Here is a 323-nt window from a genome sequence, read left to right as displayed (position 1 = left end):
CGCCAATGCTCATTTTTCTACTAGTGATAATAATAAACCAAATAGATTTTTACTAAGGTGTAATTTGAATAAATTGAGGGATCTTATAGATTATTTGAAATTTGAAAAACCAAATGGAAATGATAAGTTTGGTAATTTTTAATTTTTAGTTAATAATTTCTGTGCAAAAGATTCTAAGGATTTTAGCAATTATTGTTTATGATTGTGTTGTATCAGTTATATTAATCATCTTCTTAGTTAATGTAGCACGCTTAGGCCTTCTGTTTGAGACCTCATCCTTAGGGGCGTTTTGGTAAGAAAGCTGTCAAAACTGACAGCAAGCT

The sequence above is a fragment of the Asparagus officinalis genome, chromosome 4, assembly GCF_001876935.1.
Source record: "Asparagus officinalis chromosome 4, Aspof.V1, whole genome shotgun sequence".
Lineage (NCBI taxonomy): Eukaryota > Viridiplantae > Streptophyta > Magnoliopsida > Asparagales > Asparagaceae > Asparagus > Asparagus officinalis.
The sequence above is the reverse complement of the archived record's forward strand: the minus strand, read 5'-3'. Positions refer to the sequence as shown.